The sequence below is a fragment of the Lepidothrix coronata genome, unplaced genomic scaffold (genome assembly GCF_001604755.1).
Source record: "Lepidothrix coronata isolate B3197 unplaced genomic scaffold, Lepidothrix_coronata-1.0 Scaffold61, whole genome shotgun sequence".
In the NCBI taxonomy this organism is placed as follows: Eukaryota; Metazoa; Chordata; class Aves; order Passeriformes; family Pipridae; genus Lepidothrix; species Lepidothrix coronata.
The window spans coordinates 3287673-3301333 of record NW_016690241.1 but is presented as its reverse complement, the minus strand read 5'-3'; positions in this window follow the sequence as shown (position 1 = coordinate 3301333).

Here is a 13661-nt window from a genome sequence, read left to right as displayed (position 1 = left end):
GTACCCTGAACATGCCAGGGGAAGCTGACAGATATTAGTTAAAATTCCTTAACTTCTGTGTCTCTTTCCCATCAAAATACTTGCCTTTTAAAAGATCCTCATGTTTCACACCAGTAGGACTTCCTATTTTGAGCTACAATTATTTTACTTTGGCATTTTTCATAAGAAACTTAATGGGCAATCCTGGAGAGAAAGGACATCTTAATTTATCCTTTTTACACATGAGTTTTCTACTCAGTAAGTTGAGTTGGAGTGTAAAGTTCTGCTTTTGGGGTAAGTGCATATGACTGCTTAAAAGAGCTGGCAGGTTTTCCTACTCCTTTCCATTTTACCGAGTGGAATGGTGTTTCAAACTTAGCCTGAAAACTGTTGGTATGCATCCCAGTTCACTCCTTTGAACAGCCTGATGGTGTTGCCTATTCATTTGATTGTAAGCTTTTCGTGACCCATTTCCTTTTCTTGTGCATTTAAAACTACTAAAAAGAGCAGGATCCTGATTGCTACATTAAAATCACAATAAATGTTCAACTGCTGCAATCCTTCAGGCTGCAACAGAGTAGGTCATGTATTTGAACCGAGGTAGGAAATGTTAAACGACACATTGATTTAGAAATGGTATTTGATAGTCTCAGAACATAAGACTGTGTTTCAACTGCTCTAAGTCATGCCTTTTTTTAGGTCAATGAGTCTCATACTGGTTTAACTATTACTATCTATTTGGATAGTTACGACAGCTAAACATTTTTCTACTATAGATGATGCCTCTTCTACATGATTTGAAAAGGACCAAAGCTTAGAAGAAAGGAAGGGCAGAGAAAATCAAATAACATAGGCATGAGAAATCAAAACACGCATCTCAGAAGGAAAACATGTTGAAGCTGGAGGACTCAAGATTTGTGCTCAGGTTTGGGACAGTCTAATTAGAAGAAGAGAAAAGCATAACTGTTTAACTTTGTGCAAATCATTGGATATTTTGGATACAGAGATCTTGACAGCAGCACTCAAAGAATATTTGTTTGATTTTTAAGAAATTAATGCTTTTTTTGCATTGTTAGTGCCAAACTATCATTGCATGCAGTTCTCTTGGGAAGCTCCTTCAGCTTTGTCACTCACTGGCTTTGATTTGCCTTCTTTGGTTTGTTTATTTAAATTCTTCAATTTTCCTTTTTCTGCTGGGGTGAATTTCACGCTTGTGCTTCCTGGTCCACGATACTGATCTTTTATTTATGCGCAGAAAGTTGTGACACTAGCCACATAGGTGCAGGCTTCCATGTTCCATCCTAGCATTTTTGTTTTGGTCACCACTTTCCATTATCCACACACCTCTGTCCTCTTAAGTGACCATTTGACAGTGCCAGGGAGCACCCGTTGTGACAGTAGTTTCTGCATCTTGACCACCTATCTACTTTGTATTGGATTGACACTACCAGTTTATTTAGGGCAGAGCACACAGCAGTAAAAATGTGTTCAGTTTATTTTTCTGGAGCTATGACACTGGATAAAATAATCTGTAAGCCCATACAGTTATCCATATGGTCTTCTTCTGATTGAGAAGTGCCGGTACAGTCAGCACCTGGGAGGCCGACATTCACTGTTCTCTCTCCATACTTCACTGCTCTGATTATTTACTAGAGTTCTGTGGATAAAACACTGAACTGAGATCCAAGAGAGACAAAGTAACTCCTGCCTCAGCCATAGAGGTTCCTTCTGATCTTGGAGAAGTTGTCAGTGTCTCTGTGACTGTTGCGAGCAAGAACTCTGCCCTGACTTACAGGAGTGTTCACAGAGGGTAACTTGTTTCCAGCAAATAGATCCTGCTGAAATTGTGTATTGGTTGAGGTGCAGGAGGCAATAAATACGAGGAAAGGCAGAAAAACTGCTATAAGGGATAAGATAAACACAAAGGCCCAAGTCAACCAGACTACATTACTTAGTTTTGTAAAGATAAAGTAATTAATCCTTATGAGGTGCCGAGATATTTAAAATCCATAGAAAATCCCAAATATAAATACACTGAATAATGGAATATCTGCTTGCACTTCTATGAAAATCCCTGCCAGTTTTGGTGGTTTCTTTTTTTTCCATTTTTTTTTTTAACTAAACCTTGTGCTTACCGAAAAAATTTTTAATCTGCAGAATTACACAGTGCAATATTCAGAGATGGGAAAAAAAGATTAAATGTAAATAAACCTCAGGATTGAATTTTTGGCTATAAAACAGACTGAGGTGGAACTTAATTGCATCCTTGGAAGCTAATCTAATGGCCATTTTCAGTGTGAGGCACATTAGGGAGTTTTTCCCATTCACAGCTTTTTTTTCTAATATATATTCAAATGAAAGAGCAACTTCTCACTTTAGAAATGCATCCATAAATAAATAAATCCTATTTCACCAGTACAGTAACAGAGCAAGGTCTGGGGAGTGAGGAGTTACACTTGCAGTTCTCCATTTGCTGCTTTTGAAGGTGTCACCTTCACACAAAGCATGAATCTGTTCCACGCTGCAGAGGCCAGACTGGCTTTGCTACCTGCAAAACACACCACGCTTCTGATGATCCCCCGTTTCTGCACTAATCAAAGTTCTTGGCATTGACTTCTTTAATTGCACATGAAATTTGAATTGAAATGGATGTCTCATTAGTTCCAATCTGACTGATTTAGCCTACAACAGGATTCCCTTGGTTTTTGAAAGTGCTCAGTGTCCTTTAGGGTCTTAAATGAATGAGTCATTTTTCCACAAGCACTCTTCAATTAGAAAGCACAGTGATGGGGTGAGGATTGTCTGCATTTTTCTGAACATCCAGCTAGAGACATACATGAAAAAAGTCATCTTCCTGATTGATGAGGAAAGCAACTCCCCTCACATACTTAGTTTATACTTTTGATGGTGTTTCTGGGAGGTGATGTACATGCTAATGAGTAGCATCAGTAACTTAGCTCTGGGGCTCTGCAAATGTGCCAAAGTTTTTGTAGCATGGGAACAGGTGGCTCACAGCCCATGAGCACCTCTCACCTGGAACAGATAAGCCTACTGCACTTATTCCTTTTATTTCTGTCCTGATGATACTAGCATGAAAATTCCATGCATTGTTTTTTTTTTTTTTAGTGAAAAGAGGCCATTTTTAATTGCCATCTTAAATATAGCTGCAAATTCCAGCTGAACATTTGAATACCTGTTTGAGACCTGTTTTCGTAAGTGAAAAGAATTTCACAGCCTTGATTACTACTGTTTTGACACTTTCTTTTATGAAAGTGTCAGTCTCTGACTTGTAGTATATTATTGCCATGACACCAACACCTGTATATTGGTGCTATTAACACTTCCATTTCATGTCCTCTAGATAAGGGCTGGCTCTTGGAAATCCTTCATTTGAGTTATTTGCCTCAGGATGTGCCTGCAATGCAAAGATAAATAAACCATAGGATTTCTGGCTTTTTAAAGTTGAAATTAAAATCTTAGTTGTCTTTATATGTGACACATTCCATGCACACCAATTTTCAGTTGAAACTGCATTTGTTATAGGTGTTATTTAATGTATGGTGTTGTTTGAGAGACACAGAAGACTAGAATAGTTCATAGTAAATTCCTGCAGGAAATTCCTCTTTAAAATACAAGAATCAGTTCAGATTGTAGCAGTGGGTACAGAATTTGGCAATGGCACTTTCTGGCTGACTAGCTCTATGAATTTGTGGTCTGTCAGCCAGAACTGGGAGGGAGAAGTTGAAAGACTGTCATGACTGTTCATTGGCATTTTCCCCACTAAAATGGCACAATCATACATAAGAGTATATATTATTACTGCTCAATACAAGCAGCTGTCCTGGAGGGGAGCAGAAGAAATGCCCTTGCCGCGGAACTTCCAAACAGGGAAGAATTTCTCAGTCTCTCTAGGACACTAGGTGAACTATAGCAACAGAAGTTGTCTTAAAAGCTAATTAAAAAGAAAAAAAGTTTGGATTTCACTGAGCATGTTGCTTTAAATGGTCATTTGAATCTGACATGAACTTGTGCTCCCATTTGTGCTGCCATATGGGCTGCCATGGGGTCATGTTCCACCTTGTAACCCTTACTAACTACCTGTGCCTGCTGATGCCTCCTTTGTGATGACATGAACATTGATATGATTCATGATGAATCAGGTGAGAGAACAGATGGAATGGAAAAGTGCCTCACCTGAAAGTACGATCTGCTGGGTCACTTGCATGTGCTTGCCCAACACTGGTGTTGGTACAAGGGAGGCACCGAGAGCAAGGAGACAGATAAAGAAACTGACTGGCCTTGGCCTTGGTTCTGCATTACAGAGAATAAAGAAAGTGTGCCTCTGTCACAAACATTATCAGAAAGAGTTTAACTGGTCCTGCTGCAGAGAGCAGTTTGAGTACAAGCTTGGTTTTTCTAGTCAGAAGAGTGGGTGAGGAAGAGTCAAGGATCCTCAAGTCCTGATTCTCATGCCAGTTCATGACTCAGATACACAGAGGTGTACCAAGATCAACAGCAAGCTCAGACCTCGTCATGATGCTCATCATGATTCTCGCTGAGTGCTTAGTTCAGTCTGAATCAGAAGCAACTCTTTCACAGTCAGCAGTTATGCTATCATAAAGCCATCATGACAGGACAATCAAGTCTTATGTTGATAATTATCCAGTTTTTTTACTTTGAGCATTCCCAACCATTTTAGCAATACTTTCCACATCTTCCCCATGTCTTGTTATCTTGTCTGGCAGACTGAGGTGGTTTGCTTTTCCCCTGACACCAGTCATTGGTCTCAACATCACTTTTGTGGCTTTGTTTGAGGAGCAGAGGGCTGTTAGTGCTGTGAGATGGGTTGGCATCCTCCCCCATGTGTAGCCCATGAGAATAGACAGATGATGCCCTAAACATGATACGGTCAAGGAGGCCTGGTGCTCACTCCTCTGCCCTGACAGGCACTCCAGTGTAAGTCTCTAATGTCCTCTCATCTGAGTTGCCCTTTTGAACTCCAATTCCATGAGTTTGAAAATGGTTTCTGTACTAATTAGTTGTTTACTCCTCTTGAAATTTTCAAATCAAACAATTGACAACAAACACACATGCAAACAGAAAGGCATCTATGCTTGCTCATTGCTATTAACAATTTTTTAAAAAAATGTCCTGGGTAGACTGCAGTTTATGAACCTACATAATGTACCATAAAAAGAGGATAAAGTAGGAGTCCTAATATAAATCTCTTTTGCAGAAAAGTACATTCCTTCAGGCTGAGAGCTGCTGAACTGGCAAGTTTTGATAAGCTTGCATCCACAATTTTTTTATATATGTCTTCCTCTTTCCACGGTGCAGGTTGTGAAGTTTATTTAACAAAATGTAGCATGTACACATTATTCTCCACTCCTCACAGCCTCCTCTCAAGAGTCAGTGTTCATCTCAGAAAATTCAGAGGTGCGTAATCAGAGTTGCTATGGGGTTTTTAGTCAACTTTTCTGAGAGTTCATTGAACAAATTTTTTTTACCTGGAGGAATCATCATATGCAACATAGCAGATGTCCAGATATTAGTGTCATCTGCTGCTTTGCCTCAGAATGCTTTAGAGACAAAATACAGTGCCTAGCTTTTTCTTAATTTTTCTTTTCCTTTTTTGGGCAGCTTAAGCTACATGAGAAGATTGTACCCACCATAGCTTCCCATTGCTGCCAGAAGACTGAAAAAGAAAAGCTGAAGCTAAATTTGGGTGTGCTCGCTCTTTTAGAATACATTTTCTTTCTCAATTCAAGCGTAGATTCTAAAGCATATCTGTGAATCACACTTAAAAGCATCAACCGTGGCCATTTCAAAGCATTAGCTCCTTAACAAATTCAAAGCAGATTGACCTGTTTCCCTATGCTAAAGCAGTTTAACTGACTTGTTAGTTTTAATTTCCAGACAGAAGCTTTCTTACCTCTAGAGCCTGATTTTGATGCCCTCAAGTCAGTAATAATTTTCCCTACATACACTAACATACCATTAAGGTTGAATAAGAGTATCACCATCAAGCCTTATGTAAACTTGTTTCAGGCTCACTCAGTACATTTTATTCTGTGCTCTCCTCATTCTCATTTCTCTATTCCCCTTTGATTTTCTGATAGCCCTGTTAGTTGTTTGAACAGTAGATCCTGTCCTCTAGAACAGCTTTCTGTTACTGCACTTTGCCTTTCCAAATCATTCCAGATGGGGTCTTATATTAGCGAAATATCTTGTCAGTCAGGTGTACATTTAGGTACTATTAGAGAAGCAACACCTGTTAGTTTTACATCACCTCGAGGTTCCTCAGTGCTGGCTGGTGTTCCAGCGTCCAAAGCCTACAGATGTAAAGCTGGTAGAGAGCTGCAGGAGGTTGCTTATGCCGTTGCACTATGATAGAAATAAAAATAGCCAAGAAACTATTGTAGGTACTGAAAACAACATAATGTAAAAAAAAAACAAAACAAAAAGCCAGCACAGAGCTGGTCTGCTGCCTAGAGCCACAGGAAACTTCACTGTGTAGAGCAGTGTGTCTCAGCAGCTTTGTGCAGCTTTCTGTGCCCAGCCCTCCTTCTGCAGAGAAGATCCTTGCTGGATCCCAACACTGCAGTCTGAGAAAGAGAGGAAGCAAGGTGAGGCACAGAGACCTGGGTTCTCAGCTGTATCAGGGATTTACTCGTCACCTTAAATATGTCCTTTACTTATCTTCTGTTACTATTTTCATCTATAAAATAGGGAGAACATGTTTCAGCTCCTCATAGAATAATTGTGAAAGTAAATCCAAGAAAACATTCAAATACTATTATAAGTATTATATATATAAATACTTATGATTAAATATATTATGAGTAATAATGCCAGTAATGCAATTTATGTATGTGGTAGAGCAGAAGTTCCTATTTCTAAAGAGGGCAAAGCTTATAGGACAAGATCCCTTCAGGCCCATCTTGAGGAGATGCTCTCTGCTCAAGAGGTCCTTGCACTGCCCTGCTTCGAGTGGAATGCCTTGGGCCAACTTGTGAGTAAGGCTTGCCACTGTGTTTGACTTCCTCAGGAGCAACCCATGCAGAAAAGGGTGCTGGCTACACTTTTTCTTCACCAGTGTGCAAAGCAAATGGGCACCTGGGTTGTCACATTGCATCCAGTGAAAGGAACTGTGTTCCAGGAGTGAGACAGAGATGGCAGAGCTAAATCTGGGTTAACCAGGGTGAGCCTAAGTTTGCATGAGGAAAGACGGATCTGCTCAGGAATATTTAGGAGTATGCACAGCAGCATTATCTCATGTTACTATGTCTTCATTATTTCAACAGTGGCCTGTTTCAACCGGCTGCAAGACAGCACTTCATGAGGCATTAGGCATAATTAAAATTACGTTTCAACTGCCAAAACAAACAGTCAGACTAAACGCATTTTCCTTTCCTTTTTTTTTTTTTTGAGTTGTCTTTATTCCTTTACTGAGTGGTACAGTGGCCCTTCAGAACCGTTTTCCCAGTCCTCCTCAAGTTTGGAGTAACCTGAAAAACATGTGATCATTTCTCCATTATCTGGGCTTAACTCCATCCACAATAAGAACAGATGCAAAATGAGGTGGGAGTTCCTGTTTAGGGAAGAGTGAAAGGCACAGTGCAAAAACAAAAGCCAATTTACAGCTTTTCTATAACTCACCATGGAGTGACATTGTTTTGACAGGTGAGAGGCAGTATAGCTCACTGTATTAAGGAAGATATTTCTGAGTAGTGAGAATATCCCTTTGTAATGTGTGTGTGAAAAAGAAAGTAGGCCAGCGGAAGAAACAGTTCTCTCCTAGTACAGTCATTCTTGCTCAACAAAACTTAGAAGATAGTATCTACAGAAATACCAGCCTTTCAAAAGCAACAATAATTAGGAGATTACCTGAATGTCACTACCTCATTTACTGAATCTGTGGAAAACTGTCTGGAAACTTGATCCACATGCTTGCTCATTTTTGGCTTTTATGCTGAAAGTAATTACATTACCAACCAACCAGTAAAACAGGCAAAACCCCATGGTGAATGCTACCAATCCACTGATCTATTTAATGGATGAATAACCTTTTCATTTCATCTGCATCTGACTTGGAAAATAGAGTAAAAGCAGAAAAAACGTGAAAAAAGGGGATGGAGATGTTTGCATTGTTCTGTGAGGTGCCATGCACTTTTGACGAAGTTTGCACCGATAAATGCATGTGACTAAATATAGCCCTGCATGGACCTCTGTGCCCTGAAAGCAGCACAGCCCTGTGATTGTTACCCTACCAGAACTCCACAGACCTACCCCTCAGCAGGGCTTGCTATTTTGGGTACTGCACTGCACTGCTTGGCTGGCACATCTCCTGTGCTGGCTCTTGGGCAGCCTCCCCGAGTTTACACCAACTCCATGGTGATTTGTAAATGTACCCAAACTCTGAACCAGTGTGTGACATTTTTCATGCAGGGAAGAGTAGAGAGAGGAAAGACCTATAATGTCTGGCGTTTGAAAGCTGTGTACCTTACATCTCTTTCCTTTTCTGTCTACAAGCCTCTTGCTGTAAGACTCCAATAGAAAACGCACTGAGGAAAACTAAAAGATTCCTACAACATCAATAAGCTTTCAAACAGGCCAAAAGAGCAGGTTATGTGATTATCGGGCTGCTCCAGTTCTCCGATGTGCACAGTGGTAGGTTGTCAAATACAATAATTCACATAAAATAAGCTTCTAGAATAAAATGGAACAAGCAAAAGGAACAAATGATAAAACTGAGGGGGAAAAAAATCCTCACCTCTTGATTTGTTCTTAAGTTTCTCGATTACCCAAGTAGTTAAAGATCAAGTAGCTACAACTGAAAGTATCAAGGCTCAACTAAGACCTTGTGTGTCTGTCATAACCCTCCTGTGGTGCCCCACCAGTGGGATCAACCAGCCCAGAGAACCTCTTTTCCAGTCCTGACAGAGTGAGCGTGTCTCCTAGTGACTGGATCATTTTTCACACTCTAGCTACCTGAGTAGCTTGTGGGTAGCAGAGCTGCTCCAGCTGCTCTTGGGTTGAATAACTTGGACTTTTACTGTTCAAGCCTGTTATTGCCTCTGCTCAGAAAGTCTGTCCAGAACAGGCATACAACTGAGCAAAGCTGCTGTTGCCCTGGCTCTCCTGTGGTGCTAAGCCTTGCTGCCAGAGTAGTGCAAATAACTCATTGGTGTGCAGCAAAATCAGGTCTGAATCACTTATAACTTAAGGACAAAGAAGCTGGAGGGTATTTGCAATGTTTCTTCTGTGGCCTGCTCACTTCTGAAGCAAAGTACTCAGTGAATTCACAACTTTTAATACAGTGTCAGGAGGATGTAAAGGTAGTATATTACTCCAAGTGCCAGGTGAAGAGTCATAGAAGAAAAACAAACCTCACCGGACTGTTAGATGTCTCATGATAGATGAGTCAGAAACTCTTTGTTTCCTGCTATAGTGTTACCAATTTAGCAGGCTGCAAAATGAGAAAATGAAGCTGTGGATGACAAAGAAGAGATAATTTGTGAAAAAATGCCCACAGCTTGTGGGGTAGATGAAAGACAAGATACAACAATTAAAAAATACCAGGAGACACACTTTATGGGTACAGGGAGTGTCCAGGTTCCTCAAGCATTTACGAAACTGAAATCGAAGTTATCATTCTTTCCAGTAGTTTTCAGTGAGCAGAAGCAGGTACCTTCTCCAAAGATCACTAGGAGATACATCAGATATAAGCAGTGTCTGGCACCAAATTAAAGACAAACATTGAGGCTTTAGTGATCCTCAGTGTGCATACTTAATAAATTCTGGTGGGAGAAAGTGTTTTCTGCTAGGAAAGTGTAGAAAACAGTGCTATCAGTGGGATGTCACAGCACGGAATGAGAGCAGAAGTTCAGAGGTTATTAGGAGGCCCAGGTTCAAGAATATTCACATTTGCTTTTCTCGTATGAGCCAGATTTACCAGTGAAATGTGTTTCATGTGTGCGTGATCCAAGAAAGGCTTCATTATCTACCACATAACCCCAAAGATAAACAGTTAAATACTGCTTTGAGCCATGTGTGAACCATCAAAAGTAAGTGAATTTGCATTTTGATTACACTAGATAGAGTTCGGTGAACTAAAACTATAAGGTTTGTGAATCCTCCTGTGAATTAAAATGTTCTGTATTTCCACTCCAAATGGTGGTCAGTAGAGCAATGCTATATAATAGGCCCACAATATAAATTGAGGTTGTTTCCTGTTGTTCTGCTGTTTCAAACAGAATGCTTTAAAATGAGAATTGGGAGATGTGAGGTAAAATGGAGCTTAGATTCTAATGGCACAATCTGAAAAGTAATGGAAACAGTTCAATAGCAACTTAACAAAGATCCTTGCTTGAGGAAGGCATCTCCCTGCGGGTCTTGACAGTATGGCTTCTACATTCTCCTGTATTTCAGGAAGGAATTTAGAACGAGCTCAGAGGGAAAACAATTCAGAGAAAAGCCATGAGACTTATTATAGGAAATGAAAAACAGATCATAGCGAAAAACTCTCATTGCTCTATCTATCTCCTTTATAAAAGAACTTATTGAGGAGTAACAGAGATACTGTCTATATGTACCAGCCATGAGCACACAGCATGAATGAACTTTTCAGTAAAGTGGACAAAAGTATAACAAGATACATTAACTGAAAGGCAGACAGTTCAAACTAGCAATAAAGCACACATTTTTAACAGTGAATGTAACTGAAACAATGTACCAAGGACTTTAGTGAATTTTCCATTAGTGAGAATATGTATAGAATGACTGGAAATTTGTCTAGAAGACACCTAGTTGAAACAAAAATTAATTCATGGAAGTTCAATGGCATGTCATATATGGTAGGTCAGACTAGATTATCAAAAATGGGCCTTTAGAGCTTTAAAGTTTAAGAATTAATGGAACATTGAAAAGGTATTAAGAAATTTTCTTCCAGTAGAATGTGCTTAACAAAGATCAATTTCTCTATTAATGGATTTTTCATGCTTTTCAGCACTGTCTTAGGTCTTTCCCAAATAAATTAGTTTGGTGTAGTGGGGTCAATAGCGATTTCATAGTGCCTTCTCTTTTTCAGCCTGCCTCAGTTATTGGAAGAACTATCTAGTTTAAATAAATACAATCTTCTATTCCATTTGAGAAACAACCCACCCAATTATATCTCATTGCAGCATCTTAAAATGGAAGTTTAACAAACATAGTAAAACTGCCAACTAAGAAATGCCAAAACTTTAAAACTTCTTAAAAAATTAGCTCTGAATATTTTTCTATCAAGAGCTAAGTATTTTTACCAAATAATTTTGTTTAGAGTTTCTAATTTCAGATTTTTCTGAGTTAGTCAAGTGCAAAAGTTCTGGTCAAGCCATGTGGAAAATAATCTTTGCATGCTTTAACAGCTCTGCTGATTTTCTTTCATCTTTCAAAACTTGTCATGTGCTAATACCAAGTCTGGAAAATGTCAGTCCCAGAAAACAAGCCTGTCAAATTAATAGCAACAACAACAACCACCAAAAAAAAAAAAAAAAAAAAAAAAAAAAAAAAAAAAAAAAAAAAAAAAAAAAGAGGAGTGGTCATGTTAAAAACTGAACTCAGTGATAATTGTAATGGAATTTTGGTGCATATTATCAGTTTGCCTGGCCTAAGATGCAGACATTAAGAGACCTGCCAGCAGAAGTTGCCCCGGAGATGTGCTGAAGCAGCCTGTCTTTTGATGCCTAGACTGTCATTTCTCCCTGGCTGACTTCATTCACACGCCTCATCATGCCAATTTCCTCCAGTCCTTTCCCCTCCCTTCTCAGCAGTTTGATGTTGCAACCTATTTACAGTGAAGAGATTCTCCTACTGGTTGAACTTTCTGTTACCTGGCAGAAGAAATTCCTTGGAAATGAATACTGCCTCAGTATCTGTGAAACAGCTAAGTGATTAGAGATGTCTTTTCAAGAGACTGAAGGTTTCTGATAAAAACCACAGCAGCATTTTGCCAGAAGTGCAGAAGAGTACCAATGCCATAAAAAACTATGGAAGATATTTTGCAAGTAGAAACTGAGCATCTATGTTAGGTATTGGTTAATATTGCCCCAGTCCCAGTGAAAAGTGGTGTATGCAATGGCTGCAAATTTCATAGGCTTTATGCAAGTCTACTCACACTGCTGCAGGTGGCTTATATGTTACCCAGCATGACAAGGCATAAAGAATTCAGACTGGGAATGTCCATGGTACAGTGAGATCAGCTGTGCAAGAAGAAAACACCTTTTTTCCTGCTTCTGTCTGCCTCTCTTCTTTCTCATCTATACTCTTGAGGTTTCGTGCCCCCTGAAAGACCCTCAGGTGGAAACTGTGGTAGAAAGGTATGGAGCCACACTCTTGTCTCACTGCCACTAGAAAGAAGCCACTTGGTGACTTTCTGATAGCTCCTCAGCAGAGCAGAACCTACAGCTGCCTTGCTGTACCATAGTCTTACCCTTGGAGATACATCCACTCCCAGGACACCTTGCTTCTGCTTTATTTTACAATCATCTAGAGTGAACCTAACTTATTGTCTGAAGTGCATTTCAGTGAAAAAAATAAAATAAAATAAAATAAAATGGCCTGTCACAAGTGAAATACTTCAGGAATATTAGTGAAATATTTTGGACTCGAAAGAATGGCTTCTTGCCACAGTGAATGAAGGCCAAAATGTCTGTGAATCTCATTTCAGCATCTAGCATAAAAGCTGTCAGCCTGGTTATAGTAAAGATGATAATATTATGTTGTTTAATCTTATCTGGATATGTCCCCTCCAGTGGTTTCCTGCTGGTAAACCACAGAGAAGAGAGGCAGTAGTAAGTAAACTAGAGGAAGTGAGATGAATTATAGTATGCTCCTTTGGTTAATAAGGGATTCATGTGAAGGATACTGCTAATTAAAACCAATAGTATTTTCCACCATCTGGGCTTTCAAAATCAGTTTCAGAGGATACAAAGGATGTTTTGTTTCACTGAATTGCTCCTATCTTAGGAAAGCCACTGGGATGAAATATTAGTATTGCAGTAAACTGTGCTTGTGCTTGAACAACATGTGAAATAGGCACTTTACAGAGTGTGGGTACATAGTTTCACCCACACAAGGTTCAAATGAAAAGGCAGCTTGGTGTTAGAAGAACAAAATCCACCCTCAACCTACTTCAAGGTACAAGAAACTGCCAAATTGTAGTGGTTACTGGTATAGGAGCTCTTGTGTCCCCAGGCTATGCATGTGTGGCTCCAGGGCTGCTGAATCTATAGAAGCACAGAGTCTGGGGATTTACCTGCAGCACTGACCTTTGCACCAGCCTGTGGATAGCATGGTGATTCACTGTGTGTGAAGACAATGACTGCCTTGCCGCTGCTAATCACAGCTTTCCTCTGGTGTGACCAGAGGGAGCTGAAGTTGCTGCAAAGATCTAGCCAGAATTCCCTTATAGAGCACCTCACCTCATTAACTGCATCAGGACACACTGAGCAATGTCAGCAAAAAGATTTGTGAGTGAGATGACATCTTTATGCGTTGGTGAGATCTTGTGCTCAGCCCTCACTTACTTCATCTGGATTCTAGGCTTGTGCCCAAGACTGAGAAACAAACCTAAACTTTCTTCAGCTTGCCTATTTGTGAGTGCCTTGTGTCAGCAAAACGAGCCTCATCATATGGCTACT